Raw genomic sequence first — 23,773 nt, 5'->3', positions numbered from 1 at the left:
CTACTCGGGAGGCTGAGGCAGGAGAATGGCGTGAACCCGGGAGGCAGAGCTTTCAGTGAGCCGAGATCGCGCCACTGCACTCCAGCCAGGGAGACAGAGCGAGACTCCATCTCAAAAATAAATAAATAAATAAATAAAATAAAAAGCTCGAAAAAATAAATATTTTTGATTCAGTGTCTTTAACTGTTAATACTAAGAATATGTTTGTGGGATGATATAACAGAAAGAAAAGATCTACAAAAAGAAGTGACAATCATTATTTTAAGTTAAAAATGCTATATAGCCTTTTAAGTTTGGCAAATAAATATTTTCTTATTAAATTCTATGTTTAATAATATCCACATTATTCACACATTATATGTTAAAACTCTTTCTAGCATGGCAGAGTACCATTTTCTTTACTTCTTAATAATATAGGCAAAAATATTAGAGCTTAAGTGTTGATCATCTATAAAACATTAAATCAAATTTATAAGAAGAGAAATTTCCTACTGATCTATTTGCACCTTTTTATTTACCCTGTGACATTCAACTATTCTACCAGATACTTTTATGCTTCTTAGTCATATTAAAGTCTTCATAACCATAATCAGTGTCTCCAGTGTTGAAATATAAGATGTTATATAGAAAATGTTAAAAATACTTACATCCTTATAAATAATAATTTATTTTTAGCTGATACACCAATTGAAGTTCCACTGAACTGTGTTTACTGGATCACAGTTCTACTGAACACTCTTAATGCCCTTTGGATAGGCCTAGCAAACCCTGGCAAACCAGGAATATTAATGCCAGGAAGACCAGTCCAAGCCAAAGTTTTACAACCACACTGATCCCAAGACAACTTACATAGGTATCAGAAAAATTAGTTTTGGCCACTTTTCTGTCTCCTGGAAACAATACTGACAAAATTAGAAAATTCCAACATCACAGAGAAAAGTACTAGGACAACAGTGGGCTACAAGATCTTACGCCCACAGGCTGTCTAATACTTTGGGGCATACAAAGTTCTTCCCCTCCTGTCTTCCTTCTTGGCCTATGACCTAAACCATTTTACACTCATCTCAGATCTTCCTACAATGTGTCATTTTTCCTTGAACATAGTTTCCCCCCTTCCTCCATCATAATATTATTAGTACGGGAAGGTACTTCTTTATGAGGGTGGTGGGAGTGTTGTCTGCTGTAATCTAAACCATACATGCTCAAACTCTCACTTCACTTTTGGTTCATCTCTATTTTGCAGTAAACAAAATATAAATGTTTTTTAAATTTCCTCTTACTACGTCTTTTACTTTCTAAAGTATTATCAATTGAATTGTGTCCCCAAAGAAGATATGTTGAAATCCTGATCCACAGTGCCTCAGATGTGACTTTATGTGGAAACATACATGGCAAATCTTCTACTGAGAGACCCTCCTAATAAGCCCAAGTGAATTTGTGTCATTACTTCCTAATGTGTCTTATTTTTATATTGCTGTTATTCTAATCATCATGTCAAGAAACATCTAAGAATAGAAATTGAATGCAATTTGCCTAAAAGCTCAGTTATCCAGACTCCCGCTTGGTAAACAAATAGAAGTTTAAAAAGTTCTGACAACAAAAATACTGGACTCAAAATATATTACCTTAAATCCATGCACCCAGCTCAATGGAAATCCTTTGGGCTGTCATTCAAAGCCTATGCCCTCTTAATTTATAGACAGGTTTACAAGCAAAATTCACTATTTTCCGATCAAATACACAGAAATGTAAGAAATTCCTCAAATTTAGTATATTTTATTTTTGAAGCAAAGTAAACACATTAAAGAAAATGCTAAATATATTTTGAAAGGTACCAACAGATTAAATTTCCATGCATTAAAAACTTATATTAGCATTTTAAAATTCTCTCTTGGTTTTTACCTGTGTATACATCTTTCATAGTAAATGCTGTACATTTATAAAAATGTATTCTTTCTACGTTACCACTTTAAATCAAGGATTTTTTCCATGCCATTACTTACTGGCCATTACAACCATTTTAATGTCTGCATAATATTCTACTTTTTAATTTCATCCCATTAAAACTATAAATTAAAATAAGTAGATAGCAACAAACATTGGCAGATGGAACTGTAGCTTATAGAGATGAGCTGAATGATTATTTAAAGTTGATATGTGTATCAGTTTGTTCTCACACTGCTATAAAGAACTGACTGGGACAGGGTAATTTATTTTAAAAAGAGGTTTAATTGATTCACAGTTCTTCATGGCTGGAGAGGCCTCAGGAAACTTACAATCATGGCAGAAGGGGAAGCAGGCATGGCCTTCCAGGTGGAAGGCGAGAGAGATAGTCTGAAGGAGGAACTGTCAAACACTTATAAAGCCATCAGATTTTGTGATAACTCACTCACTACCACAAGAACAGCATGGGGGAAACTGTCCCCATGATCCAATCACCTTCCACCAAGTCCCTTCCTCAAAACATGGGTATTATGGGGTTTACAATTCGAGATGAGATTTGGGTAGGGACACAGAGGAAAACCATATCAATATGTAAACTCTAACATAACAATATGATGTTCCTCAATAGCTATTGGATGATTTATTGTAATACTGTATGCCTAGAGTTATTCAAAAGGTTTTAATTTTTATGTATCTGCTGGTTACTAAGTCTGAAAAGCAATATGCAAGACATGTTAAGTCATGTTTGTAGAATATTTAGGACTACTTTAGCTTAATAGAAGATATTTCAGATATAGAGAAATAACTAATTAACCACACTTGCTTGATTGGGACAGGCTAAGTGTATAAAACACTTTGCTGCCCAAATTTCCAGCTCTGGTTGCAGCTAAAACAATAATCAACCAGTCCTTATACTGGGAAAGAAACCACGCACTGTTCTGGTGGGAAAATCCCTGCTGGTAAGGAAAGATTAATATAACCCAAGCTACAATATTTCATGGGATCCAACAAGTTGTGAAAATTGCCCCATTCTGCAATGAAACTAGATTTTGAAACTCCTTTGGAAAGACTCTTCCTTACAAAACAAAAATAACCAAAATCAATTGAGGGATGTATTGTCCTAATTATTAAAATACGTATAGGTGACTTTTTAAGAGAAAAGAAACATACATTTTCTTCTCATAACAACAATTACAGATGATTAGACCTACTTAAATTTAAACCTCCCAACTTGCTAACTTCTGGATTTGTTTTAATGGTAAGGCAAGGGGAAATATGATTTGTTTTTAAAGCAGCATGAACTGAATCAGAGAACTGATACACCTCACTCAATTTAGTAATTATGACATTGCTATGGAGTATTAATTACAGATGAGGAAACAGTCAATGAGAAAGATACATGGCTATTATAAATGGGATATTCAAGATTAAAATTCTGATACTCCTTTCTTCCTGTATTCTGTTAACTTGATAGGTCTTTCCCAAGTTCAAAGAACCACAAAGGATCCTTCAAAACTATTAAGACACCTTCTTTCTTTCTGATTTAAACTCTAGCTGGAACTATTTCAGCTGCTCCTGTATGTCTCTCAATCGCATCAAAATTTAGTTCTCAGTATCTGCAATCTATGGTCTAGCAGCAAAAGAAAAGAAGGTAAAAAAAGGGATGAAGAAAAATAGAACAGTACAATTGAAAAAAGATAAAAAGATGTAGAAGAAGAGAAAGTAGATGAAAAAATAGAAACACAGCCCCAATTCCCTACGTTTTAGCTACTGTACCTGAGAAATATAGTGATAGTGCGTTTCAAGAACCCCCAGATAAAATGGAGTTCCAGCACCGGAGTGGCTAGCAAGAAGAGTGGGACATAGGTGGATACAGTGTGCCTTCCCCAGGATACTTCTGTTACCTGCTGGGCAGACTGATAACCTAATTGTCTGACCCATGACAAGGTGGCTCTCAACAGGAAAATAGTTTATATTGGAAGACGACTGTGTTGTCTTGTGGCTCTTGTCTAACCTATGCCCACTTAATGCCATAGCCATTGCCTTGTCCCTGAACCTTGTGTTCTCTCTGGCATTCTGGGGAAAACTTGGCCTCAGATTCTTCAGAGGGAAGACACAAACTGGTTATATAGCACCACAATAGGAAATAGGTTCAAAGATTTTTACTTACAGATTCTGGGCAGGGTGCAATGAGCTGGGAGGGCAGCCCACTGTCCCTGAGTCACATGAGGCAAGAATGAAGAGTCAGGCAGAGAGAGAGAGAGAGAGAGAGAGAGAGTACAAGTGTGGCAACTAGTAGTATATGTAAGAGAATAGGCTGTGAGTCACTTTAAGCTCCCAGGCAAATGCCTCAGTGGTCCATGTATTAGTCAGGGTTCTCACACTGCTAATAAGGATATAACTGAGACTGGGTAATTTATAAAGGAAAGAGGTTTAATTGACTCACAGTTCCACGTGGCTGGGGAGGTCTCACAATCGTGGTGGAAGGTGAATGAGGAGCAAAGTCATATGTTACATGGTGGCAGGCAAGAGAGCTTGTGCAGGGGAAAATCCATTTATAAAACCATTAGCTCATTGAGACTTACTCACTATCATGAGGACAGTGTGGAGGAAACCACCTCCATGATTCAGTTATCTCCACCTGCCCTTGACACATGGAATTATTACAGTTCAAGGTGAGATTTGAGTGGGGACACAGCCAAACCATATCAGTTCATTTAAAGGAAATGGAGGGACAAGCTGGGAGCCCAGTCTGGTAAATAAGAGAGAAGCCTCTAAGCTGTTATCTCACTACCAGCTTCGGCCTTTTGGATGTGGTGTTCTACTTCTAATGTCTAAGCAGCAACTTTGCTGTGATGTTCCCATGATAGCATGTGCGTGTACTCTTATATTTCAACTCTGTTATTTTTTAAGTGTCCTAGGTTAAGTTTTGAGTTTGTTGAGAGCTCTGAATGCTGACAAAATAAATGGAAAAAGTAATTCTAGAATTTAGAGTAAGACTGATATATCACACGTTGCATATTTCATCAACTGTCATCTCAGTTTCAATTTTTCTTTAGGATAAATCTGCCAGGAAGTCAGCCAGTCTTCATATCTTGACTTCGTTATCTCTGCAGTATTTGGTACCACAAAATAATTTTTAAACAGAAGCAGAAGGAAATGCAACTGCATACTGTATCTTGTGTGATGTCCCTGGGATTTGCATTTATTGCCTCCGCAATCTCATTCCTTATCAGTACTTGCAAAGTCCACCTATGACTGACAGTCCACTTAGCCAGCAAATGTGACATATTTTGTATTTTGCACTTTAAAAATTATCTAAAACACATTAGCAATTCTTTGAAAATATGGCAGTGTAACCTGAAAAAAAAATGACAGTACTGTCATTCAGTATGCTCCAGTTGCAGTCCATTGTCTGAATCCAGATTCAGGATTCAAGGTCTACCTGTGCTACTTTCTGGCTGGGTAGCATGGGGAAATTCACTTAAGCTGTGTGTGTTTCATTTTCTATTTGTAGAATAGAGAAAACAGTACCTATCTCCTACTGCTATGGTGATTAAAGGAGATAATTCTTGGAAAAGAGTATAATATCATGCTGTCCTCTGCAGATTACACTCAACAAAAATAGTAAACATCACTGTTATGATGATTATTATTATTACTGTTATCACCAATGTAAAATATCTGAAGAAATAATCTCACACACCCACAGGTGTCTAGAAATATCCCTTCCCTACACTGTTGACTATACAATGTTTATTACTCCAATTTGTTAATAGCCAATTTGCTTCAAAATTTTACATGCATGCAGGTCAGGTGAGAAGAAAAGAAAATTATATATTATTTGTGAATCAATTAAATGAAATGCATTTTGTGTGTGGTTTCTAGGCATTTGAAAGGAGATTGTATATCTATGCTGGCAAATATGGCCTAAATGAGCTTTGAGGGGCAGGATGTCTCGATAATCCTATACCACAGAGGCGGAGTATAACCAGCACTCTAAGGATGACTAGGTGGGAGTCCTGTGTGTTTCTCTCACAGAACATTTGTGGTCTCTACGTCTCCTGAAACATCCTGTAAATACATAGAACTACTGCATTTCTGTATTTATTGCAAATCAGTGTTGATGCAACAAAAAAGTGAATATACACAGTTATCTTAAAGAATGAGGACTTTTACTCTAGAATAATATACAATTTACTAATTCAAGCTGTCTCTTGAATAGTTAAATATAAAGCCCAAATAATGAAGATGTCATGAAGGCAAGCCTTCTAGTTCATTTCAGCAATTATCTGTCTCCTATGTAGAAAGTGGATACACCAGTAATTGCAAAAGTGATACCTGCATGACTATTTTACCACTAAAAATTTGTGCTGTTACCCTATGTGTAATGTCAACCAACACAATTTAGTTAAATATATTTTATAAAAATGTATTTTAAGTTTCCTCCCTGTGGCTTGCTAAATGACAGTCATGTTACAACTCTGTAATAACATAGTTTGTCATAGATAATGCTGAGATCCACAAAAGCAGAAGATGCTAACAGGCACTATTGTAAGAACTGAATTGTGATGCCTTCTACAATTACCAGAAATGACTAGGGAAAACGTCATGAGATCATTTGAGAAAGTTTTCAAAAGTGAATTAAAATTTAGTGTGGGTATTATCACTGACTAAGCATTCCTGAAAAATCAGTTGAGGTTTCTCTGAGTAAAGTAAAGCTACACTGGGCATGATAGTACAACAAAGAGAACAATGAAACTCTTCAACCAGTGATAGCCATATATTACATTTGTTGAAGGGAAAGCAAACAAACAAACAAAACCTGGCATTTGTATCAGTTAACTCTGGGTACCATAAAGTAAGAAAAATAACTGTAATGAAAAGAGAAGTATGTCTTTCATTCTAAACTTCTACTTAATCTTCCATTTTGTCAGATTTAAGCTTCTACTTTTTCATCTGCCTTAGGTCTTTTGAGTTGCAAACATGTTCTCTTACTTTTAAGATATAATTATCTTTTCCGTTAAAAAACCTTCCTGAACGATCTATTTTATTCCGCTGGAAAAAAAGCTGAAGTTCAAGTCAAACACCGCTATTTTTTTTTCCAGCAAGGCTTTCATAATGGAGTATTTCAGTTTGCTTAATTTACTATTTTAAAAAAAATTCCATATATTACTCTGTAACGCTCTAGTTTATGTAGCCAAAATTGTTGAACAACTCTTTTATAAAAGTATTTCCATTTTTAAACTTTAATTTATGCCTTGAATATCCCTATATTTTAACATCTCAGGGTTAATGCTTGCTCTTATAGTTGAAAAAGTTTGAATATTGCAGCGATTATTATTAACAACATCTATCAAAAAAAGGAAAACAATTTCTATTATTTCTGAATGTCCTCTAGGAATAATAGGAATCACTGTATCATGATTTTGCCTCTGCATCTGTGATTAATTTGTTTCATTTGTTGTAATTTTTTGTTATTAGAATCATATCTTTTTATCAATTTCTATTTGTGACCTCTAACTTTGCTCTTGCATCAGTGACAGGCTGTAGCAAAATCTTAATTCACCATGCCACAACTATGCTCCATTGGTCACAAAAGGAATTCATTATCGGACCAGAGATAGTACAAAGTTAGTGCAAAATCACCATCCAGATTACTAAAACAACTTTGAAAGTCAGGTGTATAACTATATTCATGATGGACAACACATTAATAGCATCATTATATGTAATTTAGATTCATAGCTTTTACAACATATTAAACAAGTACAAAATACTAGTAGGCATCATCAGCTTTTCTCTTTCAGCTTCTAAATATGCATTATAATAAGAGTAATAAAATCTATTACTGCTCAGAAGCTGAATCCTGTGATGTATAAAATAAATTAACATTATGCCATACACAAGCTTTCCCACTGATCCTTTATGGTAACCTTCAGTTTTCCAGTAGGTGACCACTTGCAGTAATTTGTCTCTAACCAGTGGTCACACATGCTCAGGGGATGTTGCCTAGTTGCTGAGGGAAAAATAATTTGATGAAATAGGAATGAAAATGTAATAGACATTTCATTCCTCAGCAAATGTTTTTCAGACTGTAGACAGTCTTCCTGGAATAAGAAACAGATTTTGAATTCTGGAGATGAAGCAAAGAGTATAGAAGGAAGAACTCCATTGTGCACCCAAAGCAATGCAGTGGTCATTGAAATCCCTTAGCTCAAAGGCTAACCCAAACCTAGAATTTTATCAACTTAATTCGAATTAGGAACTTGGAATAAATATCCATCTGGTTTGCAAGACCTTCATCAGATGTTGGCTCCCTGACTTTGGACTTCCTAGCCTTTAGCACTGTAAAAAAAAATATATTTTTTTCTTTCTCAATTACCCAGTCTGTGATATTCTGTTATAGTAACACAAAATGGACTAAGACAAGCCCTTAATTATACATCAGGGAATTTTGTTCAATATGAAGCTTTTATAAGGCCTTAATCTAATTTGAAAAAAAAAGAACAAACCTTGGATATTTTCCAAAAACTAAAGATGTTCCCTCTGTAGCTCTTTCTCTCTCTATTTATTTATTTTTGAGACAGAGTCTCACGCCCATGCTAGAGTAAAGTGGCACAATCTCAGCTCACTGCAGCCTCTGAATCTCTGGTTCAAGTGATTCTCCCTCAGTCTCCCGAGTAGCTGGGATTACAGACATGCACCACTATGCCTGGCTAATTTTTGTATTTTTAGTAGAGATGCAGTTTCACCATGTTGGTCAGGCTGGTCTCAAACTGCTGATCTCAGGTGATCCATCAGCCTCAGCCTCCCAAAGCGCTGGGATTACAGGCATGAGCCACCGTGCCCGGCCCCTGTCTCTTTAATACATACCATATTTTGTATTATTGTCATTGCATTTCATATGTAGTTCACAGTCCACAGTCACACACACACGCACACACATACACGCGTGCGTGCACACACGCACACACACACACACAGGCACAAAAGTCATCATAGGGGCCGGGCGTGGTGGCTCATGCCTGTAATCCCAGCACTTTGGGAGGCTAAGGCGAGCAGATCAACTGAGGTCCGGAGTTCGAAACCAGTCTGACCAACATGGAGAAAACCCATCTCTACTGAAAATACAAAATTAGCCAGGAGTGGTGGTGCATACCTGTAATCTCAGCTACTCGGGAGGCTGAGGCAGGAGAATCGCTTGAACCCGGGAGGCAGAGGTTTCAGTGTGCTGAGATCTCGCTACTGTACTCTAGCCAGGGCAACAAGAGTGAAGCTCTATCCTCCCCTCCCCCTCCAAACAAAAAGTCATGGCAGGTTGTATAATGGCCCCCCAAGGATATCAAGCTCCTAATCCCTGGACATGTGAATGTTACCTTCTATGGGGGGGGGAAAAAAAAAGCTTTCCAAATTTGATTAAAATAAGGGTATGGAGACAGTGAGATTATCCCGGATAATATAGGAGGGCTCTAAATGCAATCAGAAGTGTCCTTAGAAAAGGGAAGCAAAGCCAGATTAGACTATAGAATGGAGAACAGACCACACGATAACAGAAGCGGAGAGAGACTTGAAGATGCCACGCTCCTGGCTCTGAAGATGGAGAAAGGGACCGTGAACCAAGGAATGAAAGGAGTACATCTCTAGATACTGAAAATTTCGGGGAAACGTGTTCCCAGTGAAGAATACCATTGGGAATAATACAAAATATGTTATACACAATAATATGGTATATATTTGAAATACAATAATACAAAATATGGTATATATTTGAAATGGCTCCCAGTTTCAAATATCATTACATTTAGGGAATAGAATAATTTCTTGGCAAAAGCTGAACCTATATTATTTAAAGTTGTCTCAGCAACTGCCCTGCTTCTAATAAGTTCTGTTCTACCATTACTGATGAAGAAGCAGCAGAAATATTCTCTGTCACAGGCTCTGATATCTCTAACTTCTCCCTAAATCTTTCCAGAGATTATGGGATCAGAAATGGGCAAATGAAACAAATGCAGCCAATTTCTAGGTGGCCAGGGACCCAAGGCCTGGAAAAACTGTGAAGATATAACAATATATCTATCTCAGGAATATGTGCTGAGTTTGCCAGAAAATAAGGAGCAAGAGATGTCACAGCACATTTATAAGGTCTAGGAATTATGAGGCAGTAGGAGAAGCCAATTGAGAAGATACACACAAACCAGAAATCAATTAAAGTGAAACCATGTTGTTCAGAAAAAAAGACAAAGAGAATATATCACTCCCATGGTGTCTGTGGTTCAAGGACATTTTCTGTCCTTAACAAGTCTATGAGGATCTCTGCACCTGGTAACATAAATAGCCCTGGCTACAGTAACATAAATACTTCCAAAAATATTGTTTGAATTTTTAAATGTACTTATTTTAATCAGATGTTCTACATTGTACTTTCCCTTTCTTTTTTGAGACCAAGTCTAGTTGCCCAGGCTGGAGTGCAGTGGCATGATCTTGGCTCACTGCAACCTCCAGCTCCTGGGTTCAAGTGATTCTCCTGCCTCAACCTCCCCAGTAGCTGGGACTATAGGCATGTGCCACCACACCTGGCTAATTTTTTGTATTTTTAGTAGAGACGGGATTTCACTGTGTTAGCCAGGATGGTCTCCATCTCCTGACCTCAATCTCCTGATCTGGCTGCCTCGGCCTCCCAAAGTGCTGTGATTACAGGCATGAGCCACTGCGCCTGGTCTCTCTTTTTTAAAGGACGTTATTAGAATTTGAGTATATTTTGTATGACTTTGAAGTAATGGTTAAATCTCACACTTCCTGAATCATATAGGGTCTGCATGTATCATGTGAAGCCTGGGCTCTGAAATCGGACACATCCAGTTTGCTCTCAACTTTTTCACGTAGCATCTATGGAACCTTGGCATGTAACTAAACCAACTTACTCAGATCTAAGGTTACTCCATAGAGTAACTGTGTTGGTTCATATAAAGCATCTTACCCAGTGCCTGACAAATAGTAACTGTTAAATAACCACTGGTCATTCTCCCTCTTGCCATTATGCTAGAAGAGAGTTTACTTGGCCTAGTAGAGTTTGGACATGTAGGAGAAAATAATGGAGGAGGGATAAAATTAGAATGGTAAGTTTATAGAATTTTATTTTTCTACTGATTATCACTAAAAATTATACTTCTTTAAAAACTAAGTTGTACAATACTAAGTATGGGGGCAAACGCTTGGCCCATTCATTCTCCCTGCTTCTGCTCCATTTTGCATTTCAAGGAGGCTCACCCCTACAGACTCTTAAGCTACTGTGTCTGCTGGCTTTGGCAGGGATCAGCGAGCAGAAAGGTCTCACAGAAGACTGGAGCCTGGAATAAGAGAGAAGCTAGAGTATTTCTTTCTCCTCTCTCTCCCTGCCTGTAGTGACATCACTGGTGTGCACTTGCATCTCTTCTATGGTTCCAGCTGCCACCAGACTTCCACTACAGATCAAGCTTCCCCCAGGTGACTATAATCTTGGACACCAATAACACTGCCCCGTCCCTTGTCCTTTTATCCCTCTTGGTCTTCCTAAGCTCTAGGTGGACTTAGTTTTTCATTTTGCTGCTCAGCTCTTTCTCTACGTCCTGTTTCTATTTACTTCATTGGATACTGACAGCTATAGTGTGGGGTAAATAAAAGCTGCTTCTCACCTTCTCTGAGCATCTGCATTAGTTCACATTGTGACTACTTATTTACTATCTTTCTTCCCTATTCCACTGCTACTTTGTGAGAATGATATCTATGTTATTTTGATCACTGATATATCCTAAGTGCTTAGCACACACAAGAAAGTGCTGAAAACATTGCTTGAACTTATGGATGTTATCAAGGTTTTCCAATGCTAGCCACTATTATACTAGACTAAGTTGATTAAAGGTCTTCCAGAGACCTGGAAGATACTTAAAAATTACAGCAGCTGTCACTGTATTAGCATGCATTGCCAATAATAACATCACTTTGCTAAAATGGAGAACACGGTAGACAATAGCATAAAAAGTAGTTATCACATTTATCTTATTAATACCTTAAAATGAATTTTAAAATTAAAATGAGTTATTTAAGAATAAAAAGTCAAATCACAGACTACGAGGAAAATATTTGCAAACCACATATCTTTTTATAAAGTCGTGTATCCAAAATACACAAAAGATCTTGAAACTCAACCATAAGAAAACAACAACCTAACTGAAAAATACGCAAAAGATCTGAATGGACACCTCACCAAAGAAGATATACAATAAAAATATAAGCATATGAAAATGTGCTCAACATCATTTGTAATTAGGGAAATACAAATCAAAATGGCAATGTGATACCACTTCACACTTATTAGAGTGACATACATCCACAGAAACCTGACAATATCAATTGCTAGTAAGGATGCATAGCATCAGGAACATTCATTTTTGCTGATGAGAATGCAAAATGGTACAGACACTTTGGAAGAGAGTATGGCACTTTCTTGCAAAGCTAAACAGAGTATTAATATGCAATTCAGCAATGGCACTCCTAGGTATTTACCCAACTTATTTGAAAACATATCCATGCAAAAATCTGCATATGGGTTTTTATAGAAGCTTTATTCATAATCATGAAAAAATGGAGCAGCCAAGATATCCTTTAAATAGTATAATATATAAACAAAATGTTTTACATTTGTACATTGGGATACTATTCAGTGATAAAAGGAATGATACCAGTGTTTACCAGGGATGTGTGTGTGTATGTGTACGTGTTTATACATGTTTGTGGTTTTCCGTTTGAATTAGTGAAATATGAGAGAATTGTTAAAGTGGCGAAACATCTGTATAGTATTGTAATGACAGAAATGCTATGGTATCTATGATACTGAAAGGTAATGCTAAGTGACATTTTGCATTGTCAAAACCCAAAACACTTCCCATAACAAAGAGTGAACTTCAATTCATGCAATGTTTTAAACAAGCATTTAGGATATGGGGATAACCTAAAATGGAATGTAGACAATTACAAGAGAATTTAAATATATTACAAACGTATGAAACAACATCACTGAAGGGGATGGGGTAAAAAGGTGCTGACCTAAGTAATTTTGAAAATGAGTGAAGTCTCAAAGAAGGTAAAAGTAGCAGTATACAAACACTGTACACTAGTTGATAAAGTTGTGTACCGTGGGGTTCACTTAATAATTCTAATTCTAATTCTAATTCTAATAACTCTAATAATTCTATACTATACATATATACTGTAATAAAACAAATAATGGGTGGTTAATGATGAAAGCTAGGTTTCTATCATTGGTGTCATTGGAGTTTACAGATAAGAAAGGAGAAGAAGCTAGAATGATCCATGTGGCATGGATTAGCATTGAAGGGATCAATAGAAACTCAGGTTTACATTCATATAGATACAGGTGACTAAACAGATAAATATTTATAGATAGGTAACACAGGTAAGTATATATACAGGTATTTCCTTGTTCTACCAGTGGAGGGATGAGAAGCAAAGACTTCAGTTGCACTAAGCACATGGAACACATTATCCAATGAAAAGAACCAGGGCTCCTTGAGAAAAAGGCTGGTTCTAGGACTAGGGCAGGTAATATACTTGAGGAGCCTACAGCATTGTGTAGTGTCATAAAGTACGAAAGTAGTTGCCCTTCCTTCCACACACCACGCACACACACACACACACACAAGCACACACACACACACACACAATGATGGGGTATGTCAAAGAAACAAAAGAGCCAATGGAAAAAAGCTTCCAATGGCTAAAATTGAAAAAATTTGAGCAAGAAGATAAAGTAAGTAGTGATGAATTATAATCAAAATGTAAAATAAATATCCATGAGTCCATAATGACATAAATAAATGAATAAATAAATGAATAAAGCAGAACAGAAAAGTCTTCAATGCAGAAAAATGTCAAATAAATTGAGTACATTTTCTGTCCTTACTACCCTTTCCTTAATTTGGGCTGCACAGAGTGACTTCTTTCCAAAGAATACAGTATGCAAGGTGCGTCGGGAGGAAGAGGAACTTTGCTGTAAAAAAAAAAAAAAAAAAAAAAAAAATCTGACAGAAAATACTTCAGTGAGGAGATCAGGTAAAAAATAAGTCAGGTTGATAATATGGAGTATTGGCATGATGTAATAAGAATGGCTTTAGCTTTAGCTTTAGCTCTGTGGTCTTCTGCCCCAAAACTCACTCCTCTAGTCTATGCCTGAGAAAAACATCTGACAAATCTAAAATGAAAGCCATTTTACAAAATACCCATTCTACCAAATACCAGTTCTCCTCAAAGTTCTCAAAACTTCAACAGGGAAAGTCTGAGAAAAAGTTACACCAAGAAGAGGCTAAGGAGACATGACTAATAAATAGAATACTAATTCTGAATGAGATGCTAGAATAAAAAACAAAGGAGATTAGGTAAAAACTAAGGCAATCTGAATAAAATATTAATTACAGTAGATAATGTGTCAATATTGGTTCATTATTTTTGACAAATGTACATTCTAATGTAATCTGTTAATAACAGGGGAAACTGGGTGTTAAATTGTATTCTTCCACTTTCATGCTGCTGATAAAGACATACCCGAGACTGGCAATTTACAAAAGAAAGAGATTTATTGGACTTAACAGTTCCACCTGTCCCGGGAGGCCTCACAATCATGGCAGAAGGCAAAGAGGAGCAAGTCACATCCTCCGTGGATGGCGGCAGGCAAAGAGCGAGCTTGTGCGGGGTAACGCCTCTTTTTAAAACCATCAGATCTCCTGAGATTTACTCACTATCACAAGAACAGCGTAGGAAAGACTCGCCCTCATAATCCAATTCCCTTCCACTGGGTTCCTCCCGCAACACATGGGAATTGTGGGAGTTACAATTCAAGATAAGATTTGGGAGGGGACACAGCCAAACTATATCACAAATAAATGGAATTGTCTGTACTGTCTTTGAAATTTTCTGTAAATCCAAAACTACTCTCAAATAAAACTTTTATTGCACAACGGAATATGATTCAGCTGTTAAAAAAAAAATTGAAATCCTGCCACTGGCAGCAACATGGATGAAACTGGAGGTCATCACGTTAAGTGAAATAAGCCAGGCATGGGTAGGCAAATATCACATGTTCTCACTCATTTGTGAGCTAAGAAAGTGGATCTAATGGAGCTAGAGTGTATAGTGGTGGATACCAGGTTCAGAAGAGTAGAAGGGAAGGAGAATAAAGAGAAGTTGGTTAAGGCATACAAATATACAGTTAGATAGAAAAAATAAATTCTAGCATTCAAGAGTAGAGTAGGGAAATTACGGTTAGTAATAATTTATTGTATATCTCAAAATGGCTAGAAAAAAACAATTGCAATGTTCCCAACACAAAGAAAAGATAAATGGTTGAGGTGATGGATATCCCAATTACACTGATTTTATCATTACACATATTCAGTCATCAAAATATCACCTGTACCCCAAAATATAACTCTTAAATATCAATAAAAATTATTATATATAAGAAATCAATTACATCAAAATGAATCTGTAAATTCAAAGCAATTGAGATCAAATTAATCAAAGGAATTTTTTACATAGACAAGCTAATTCTTAAAATTATATGAAAGAGCAACCATTCAAAAAATAGCAAAGAATTATCAAAGAACAAGTTCAGAAGACTGCAATTAATGATGCAGCAATTTTTGTAATTATTTTTCATAATATATTTTAGGGATAATGTAATTGGGGAAAATGACCTATCTAATAAATGGTCCTAAGATAAACTTTCATTCAAAGATAAAAAATAAACTGGATTTCCATTTTATACTAACGATAAATGTTATTGACATTAAAATACTAAATGTGAACAATTAAAATATGTTGGAACAAAACAGAAAAGAATAACTTCATGACTGCAAGATAATCAATAATTTTGTAATAATGTGTTTTAAAAATCACAATCAAAATGGTGGTACTCTATTCAAATACATTGAAAAATAAATCTCTGCGTATCACAAAATGATTTAAAAGGCAAACCACAGACTACATAAAAAAAGTGTTTGAACAAGGTGGCCATCAAAGGGACACACATCTGAGATGATAAAGATCTCTCACAATACAAAAATAAGACAGACTGCAAATAGTTAAGAAAATAAGAGATAGTGGCAAAGACTATAAATAGGCAGTTCACTGATAAGGGAAATAAAATGACTAATAAGAAAAACAGATAATCTACTTCATTGCCAGTGAGGGCAATGCAAGTTAAAACTGTGAGAAGCAATCAGTGTCTCAGAAGCATTGGTGAAACTATACGCAAACAAGATTTCGCCCTCACTGCTTTTGAGATTTAGTTGGCACCAACATTCTAGACAGGAAAGTGGAAATATCCATTTAAGATGCCTGTACCCTACTATCAAGGAATTCAATTCCTAGTTACATATTTTAAAGCAGTACTTAAAAAAATTGACCACCATTCCCAGTTAAAAAAAAATTTGTACTACAATCTCATACAAATATACTTTTTTTTAAGGGAAAAAAAAAAGGTCCGTGAAACAATACCCTTACTATATGTGATACATTCAGATATTTTCTTTTCTTTTCTCTCTTATTCCATTCCATTCTGTTTTGATTTTTAAATATTAAGGAGACATGTGCAAGCATGTTTATTGTGTATTTTTTGTAACAATGAGAAAATATAAAATAGCTATCAAGCAAAGAATGAATGTATAGTGAATAAATGAAAGAGAAAATTACATCAACCTAAATAAATCTTAAAAATATATTGAGATAAAAATTAGGCCCAGAATCATACTTTCATATAAAATTTATGAACATACAAAATGAAATTATTTTGAGGTGTAAACATATTTAATAAAAATATATGATAAGCACTAGAATGATAACCATGAAATTCGGGATTTACACCTCCAGGGAGTAAAGGAGAGAGTATGGAACTGAGAAATCCTATAAAGGAGGTTTTAGTTATATTTATAAGGTTGTATTGCTTAAACTAGAGGGTAAGCACTTGGAAATCCATGTAGTATTCCATTTTTAGTGTGCTTAAAATATTTCATTATAATAAAAAGGAACCCAATATACAGAAATAATTATAAGAAGCAAGCTTTATAGCTATTGTGATACTTATCTTTGCATAATAACTTTATTCAAGCTAAAATAATTAATTCAAACTTGGTGTCCTCTTGGAGTTAAGATCTGGTATATTTCCAAAAAGCTCACTGAGTGAATTCATCATATTTGCATCTGGTTTTGAATCTTTATTAAACCACCTTGATCTCTTCAGTTTTCCTTGTCACTGAAAGCCCAGAAGTGAATTGGTAGTTTTTTTCATATGTAAGAAAAGTTTGCTGGTCAGGCATGGTGGCTTACGCCTGTAATCCCAGCACTTTGGGAGGCAGAGGTGGGTGGATCACCTGAGGTCCAGAGTTTGAGACCAGCCTGCCCAACATGGCAAAGCCCTGTCTCTGCTAAAAATACAAAAATTAGCTGGGCATGGGGGCGTGTGCCTGAAATCCCAGCTACTTGGGAGGCTGAGGGAGGAGCATTGCTTGAACCCGGGAGACGGATATTGCAGTGAGCCCAGATCACGACACTGCACTCCAGCTGGGCGACAGAGTAAGACTCCGCCTCAAAAAAAAAAAAAAATAATAATAATAATAATTGCTAACCACAGTATCTTACCAAAATTCTACATGGAAACCTATGGCTTTTTAAAGAGTAAACCCTCAGTTTCATGTGGATTTTACTCAAGCTGAATCTGTTTAAATATTAAATTTTCCTCAGGCAAAAATATGCTTTCGTTTTCAGGTTTTTGAACTAAAAATGAAGTATCTTTAACAACGAATTTGCTGGGCTAAAGAGTATGAGCTGAGTCGTTCAATTTAGAAGAATAGCACATCTAGACAGCATTGTAATGGCTCAGTAGCGCATAATTTAATGTGTGAATCTTTGCTTCATTTTTATAAGCTCACAGGCAAATCTGATTTATTTAAATTAATGCTTAGTTTTTAAGATATACTCCATTTATTTGAAATTATAAATTGAGTTGATGACAAACATTATCAATGACCTTACTATATATGTGTGTCTTGGTTAACTGATGTCCACTTGGAAAAGACAGATGACAGGACAGTAGAGGCTATTGGATATCATGAAGACTGATATCTTTGGCCTTTGTAGAGTGAAGCACATTTGCTGTCGATTTAAATGCCAGCTGTTCATTTCAGGCAGAGCCAGACAAAATAAGAAAGAAAGAACAAGGAAAGGATCTGTACCTTCAAAAGATATGAATACAGGTGCAATAACTTAAAATGTCAGTGAGTGGAATTTTCATGTTAAATACATGTAAGTGAGGAGAAAAAAAGGAGAAAACATACAAGTTGTATTTTTCTCTAATTTGAATCATAGATATTGCCACTTCATATAATTTTTAAATTCCTAAAGTATTATATTTTTGGTGTATAACTATGGAAATATGGAAAAATAACAAAATAACCTCCCATCAATCACCATCAAATATAAGAAATAGAACATTATCCATATTGTTGTAATTGTCTGTATATTCCTGTCCCCCCAAATTTCATCCATTGTCTTCTCTCAAACCTGTAATTTATATAATTTTAGTTTGCTGCTTTTTTACTTAAAATAGTATCATGAATTTGTTAGCTTTCTACTTTCTACAATTCTGCCCTCCTTTTTCCACTTATTCTTGATTGTAAATTGTTTCTTTGTTATGTTATTACATATTTTCAAACCACATGTTTTAAAGTTACAAATTCTATTTTTCTATCCTGTTGTTTACACTTTGTAATTTCCTGTGGAATTTTACAAAGTGTGAAGTTAATATTTTATATCTTCTTACAAAGAAAAGTGTTATAGTCTTATAAGATTTTAAGTCATCACCGCTGCCTTAAAATATGAATACTGTTTTTCAGGGTTGGCCTTTCTAACTCCACAAAGTGGATTTTTAAAGTTGTTTTTGATAGATCATTCTTATTTATATTTAACTTAAATGCTTACATATTTCTTTGTTTACCATTGTTTTTTGCATCTCTTGATTCCTGAAGTACATTTCTCAAAATCTTAATGAAGATTTATTAGTGGTAATTTCTCTGATTTTCACATTTATAGAAGCCCTTATTTCACCCTCCTTAAAATATTGTATGCAATCATGAGACCGTAATTTTAAGTTTACAGAATTTTTTCCCAAAATAGTTTAAATATATTATTCTGAGGTGTTCTGGTTTCCATTTTTCTCATAAAAAGCTGTAGAGGATGTGGAGAAATAGGAGCGCTTTTACACTGTTGGTGGGAGTGTAAATTAGTTCAACCATTATGGAAGACAGTGTGGTTTTTCCTCAAGGATCTAGAACTAGAAATACGATTTGACTCAGCAATCCCATTACTGGGTATATACCCAAAGGATTATAACTCATTCTACTATAAAGACACATGCACATGTATGTTTACTGTGGCACTGTTAACAATAGCATAGACTTGGAACCAACCCAAATGCCCATCAGTGATAGACTGGATCAAGAAAATGTGGCACATATACACCATGGAATACTATGCAGCCATAAAAAGAATGAGTTCATGTCCTTTACAGGGACATGGATGAAGCTGGAAACCATCATTCTCAGCAAACTGAACAAGAACAGAAAACCGAACACCACATGTTCTCACTGATAAGTGGGAGTTGAACAATGAGAACACATGGACACAGGGAAGGGAGCATCACACACTGGGGCCTGTTGGGGGATGGGGGACTAGGGGAGGGATAGCATTAGGAGAAATACCTAATGTAGATGATGGATTGGGTGCAGCAAACCACCATGTCACATGTATACCTATGTAACAAACCTGCGCATTCTGCACATGTACCCCAGAACTTAAAGTATAATTTAAAAAAAAGAAAAAAAAAAGTATATTGTCAGGCTTACAGTCATTCCTTTGCAAGTTATTTGCTTTTTACTCTATCTGCGTATAAGTGCTTCTCTTTGCCATTGATAATCTGGTTTCACAATGACATATCTAGGTATGGATTTTCTGGTATTTATTATGCTTAGGCTATGCTATGCTTTCAAAGTCTATAGATCAGAATACCCATCCCCTCCTCATGAATATTCTCTACTGCCTTACCTGATATACTTCATAAAATATACTTTATATTTGACTTATGCACATGTCTCCCTTGATTAGAATGTAAGCTTTATGTAGGTGGCAATTTTGTTTGTTTTATTTACTGTTGTATTTCTAGTGTCTAGATAGTGCCTGGGCTTTATGTAAGATTTAAAAGTTATATGTGTGTGTGTTATATATAAACTAAGAGACATAGACTAATCTATATTCTGGAATTAGAAGAAAAATGATTCTAAATCAAATCTCAGAGGAAAAAAAGAAATTAAATACTAAAGAAAAGGATACCTATGTTGGAAAATCTAAAAGAATAGTGGCTGTTTACTGAAAAAAAATGATTTGTACATTTAAAAGAAAATTAGTATATGTGACAACAATGGCATGCAAGTTGGAAGAAGAGAAGATAGACTTGAATGATGTAATGTCTGGACAGATGTCAAAATCACAATTTAGCATTATATTTGATGAATTAAGGAGACATGCAGTAATACTACGGTAAATAATGAATAGGAAAAGAATGCATAACTTTCAAATTGAGATCATGACAACAATTTTTAAAACACTTAAATAAAAATAAGGCAAGAAAATAGAAAGTAAAGAATCATAGGCAGATGAGTCAAATAGCCCTTTGTAATGTGGTAGTTATAAATTAAATATGTTATTTATTTATTAAATGTAAGTGGGCTAAATGTTACAATAATATGAAAAAAGGTTTTAGGTTATGAACAATAATGAGTGAAATTGTAAATGTTAGAAAACACATCTAACACATTAGTAAATAAACGTATGACATGTAAATCTAACTTTTAAAAAGCTGGCCTATGATATGGTAGCTGTAGGGAAGAAACAATTACAAGAGATAATGATATAAGGTAGACATATAGAGGAAATATGAGAATTCCAAAAATTAACAAAAGTATAAGACAAACCAGGCCAGTCTATAAAGATACTGAATGATTTTAGTATTGCTCTTAATTACTGATAGAGCATGAAGACAAAACTCAATAAAAATAGACAATGATAGAAAAGAGTCTAGACTCAGGTATATTATGAACACTTGAGTTTCAACAAGATAGCATTGCAGAGCAAATTTGTAGAAGCAGTCTTTTTAATACCTGGTGCTAGGGCTGACTGGATATACATGTGGGAGAAAAATACTTGAATACTGTCTTTTACCATGTACGTAAAAGTAACATCTGGATTATTTCAATCAAATTATGATAGACAAAACAAAAGTTACTAGAAGATAATACAGGAGAATTTATTTATGGGCTGAAGTTAAGGTCAGTCTTCTTAAATAGAATGCAAAATACATGAATAAAGGGGAAATTTATAAATTAGATTACAATAAAATTAACAATTTCTGTTTATTAAGACACCATCAAGAGACCAAACAGAAAAGTCTTAGACTAGAACAGTAAGTTTGTAACACATATAAATGACAAAAGGAATTATATTCAGAATTCATTTTTAATTCTATAAAGGAATGAGAATAAGAAAAACAGTAGAAAAATGAACAAGAGGTGTTAACAAGCAATTTTAAAAAAAGGACGCCCAAACAGCCAATTAAACATAAGAAAATATGCTAAGACTATTAGTGATAAGGGAAATTTACAAGCTAAAACTAAAATAAAACAACACACTTACCAAAGTGGCTAAAATTAAAAGTACTAACTAAGAATTGGAGTGCAGGAGGAACAATGGAAATTTCATAAACTGCAAATGGGGAGGCAAATTTGCACAATTTGGAAAACTCAATAGCAGAATCTAATATAACTTACCATATATACATGTCCAATATCTATACGTGGCTAATAGCTGCTGAATTGGATAATGGAAAACATTTATATCATCTCAGAATGTTCTGTTGGATGGTGCTGATCTACTATTAACATGTTCAAGTCAGACAGTACCTTTGGCTAATTTGGTCCCCAAAAATCTTTCTTTCACTAAGATTTGGATATTTTCTTGAAATGATTTAGATGCTGTATTTTTTAGGGTGTGGTGTGGCTGTTACAAAAAATGAAAAAATAGCAGTGGCTCAGGCAAACAGCAAATATATAACCCTTTCCAAGTGGAAGCAATCTGTTTCATGACATCAAATAATACAGGCCCTGCCAGTTTATGGCTTTGCCAGCTTCCTCATGCAGGTCTTATCTCAGGTCTGAGATGGCTGTTCTAACCCCCACCATTACATCCATACTCCAACAAAATTACAATAGGGAAAGAACAGGAAGAACCTGCCCCTTTTCTCGTAAACCACATAACTCTGAAATAGCGTATATTGCTTCCTTCCAGTCCAAGAAAGTAATCTTCAACTTGATGTCCATGTGCCTAGCTAAAATTCCTATTCCTGTAGAAGATAGAAAGATTTGATTTTGTTAACCCATCTAGCAATCCTTCCTATATATAGCTCCCTTTTATACTCTTTTAAACATGTAATTTAGTTTTCCTGCTTCCCTCTATAGCTATTCAGATAGACATGTAAAATTTTGATTGCAAACATTCAGAACATCAAACAAGATATTTATATTATCATCTGATTTCTATAGTAGAATTCTTATTGTCAATTTTGAGCTCCCTACAACTGTAAGTAGTGAGTTACCCCAAACAGGAAATAGAAATTCACTCCCATTCAGAAAAACGTTTTGCAGAAACAAAATGTCAATACAAAAAGATCTCACAGCTGACAAGATTATCAAGTTCTAATGAGCAGTAAAATCTGCTGTATGCCATCTATTCACCTGTGTGTGAAAGCTGAGTATTTGCATTGGAAATCTGTTCCTACTTAAATTGTAAAATGGAGTGTAATAATTACAGTTAATTTTTGCACAGTGCAGCACATAGTAAGCATTAATTAATGATTGTTTTACATAGTATTTAATAAAAGACTTATTTAATGGAGATGCATATTGTGTATGTAAACCATTCTCTTCACTGAATATAAATGCAAGTTAAATCAAATGTATATGGGTAAAATTTATCAGATTAATAATTTCATATAAATTCTTAATAATTGAGAAATCTCTATTATTTCAGGTTTTTTTCTTTTGAGATAGGCCACATGAAAGGAAAAATCAGATGCTCAGATTATATTTTATTTTTTGAAAGTGAACAAATAAAAGGATCTTTATGATAAATAGTATGACTACACAACTCTTCAGCCAGAGAACATAAGCCTTCATTTGATGACCCTGTGCTCGTGATTTACAAAGTGGCTGGCACCATAACACACTTGTGACAACAAGGTCAGGTTTGACATTGCTATCTATTCAGGTGGTAGACACTATATTAACAGAGATTGATGGAATACTGAGTCATTTACTAAAAATTTGCCTTCCAATTTGTCTGTTCATCATTTGTATGATGGAGTACCAGGACTCTATAATATAGTAATAGGACTTTTGTCAAAGGAAGTAAAGGTTATTAAGAAAAAAAAAACTCTCAAGAGATGCCTCTAGGCCAACTACAGATAAACATGTCATAATCCCCTTGACATTTCATGTGTGAATTTTTTTTATCAAACACTTCCTCATGTCTACCATTTCTTTCTTCACATCTTTATCTTTATACCCTCAAATTATCTCCTTCTGTATAAAACTCTCTCCTCACCTGAAGCTTCTATGTCAAAAATACCAGACCACAAAGCCAATGTACTGGCTCCCAGAGACTCATATAT

General features: G+C 35.1%; 1 long non-coding RNA gene across 4 annotated transcripts in view; it reads right to left on the bottom strand.

Annotated features, from left to right (window-relative positions):
* Nucleotides 1-23,773, bottom strand: part of LOC104007308 (uncharacterized) — a 107,734-nt gene that overhangs the window by 2,761 nt on the left and 81,200 nt on the right. The window lies entirely within an intron of this gene.

This window comes from Pan troglodytes, chromosome 6 (genome assembly GCF_028858775.2).
Source record: "Pan troglodytes isolate AG18354 chromosome 6, NHGRI_mPanTro3-v2.0_pri, whole genome shotgun sequence".
NCBI classification, from domain to species: Eukaryota; Metazoa; Chordata; class Mammalia; order Primates; family Hominidae; genus Pan; species Pan troglodytes.
This window is presented reverse-complemented; position numbering and strand designations above follow the sequence as displayed.